We start from the raw sequence: 373 nt of genomic DNA, 5'->3' as shown, positions 1-373 counted from the left end.
GCCTCCCCCCCGCAGTGAGGTCTGGGGGGGACAAGCCAGCTTTGCCTGCCTTGGAGGCTGCTGCCTAGCTTGTGTGGGACTGGGGGAGGCTGGAGGCACCTTCCCTGCAGACCAGGACTACAGAGACCAACACAAACCCACCCGGCTCCCCTTACAGATATGTGGGTGCTTTGGAAAGGGCCGGAGTGTGGCGTGGGGATGTCAGCTCGCTTCTGCTCGGCACTGCTCCTGCGGCTCTAGGCTCCCATTTAAGGTGTTCATGGTGTGTTTCAGCATACTCAGCTCTCCCTTGGTGCCCAGCACCTCTCCACCGCCAGCAGCGGGAGCGGCAGCTTTCGCGGAACCATCTTGAAATCCGAACTGCCTTCCTCTG

Source organism: Buceros rhinoceros, unplaced genomic scaffold (genome assembly GCF_000710305.1).
Source record: "Buceros rhinoceros silvestris isolate BGI_N320 unplaced genomic scaffold, ASM71030v1 scaffold21391, whole genome shotgun sequence".
NCBI classification, from domain to species: Eukaryota; Metazoa; Chordata; class Aves; order Bucerotiformes; family Bucerotidae; genus Buceros; species Buceros rhinoceros.
The sequence above is the reverse complement of the archived record's forward strand: the minus strand, read 5'-3'. Positions refer to the sequence as shown.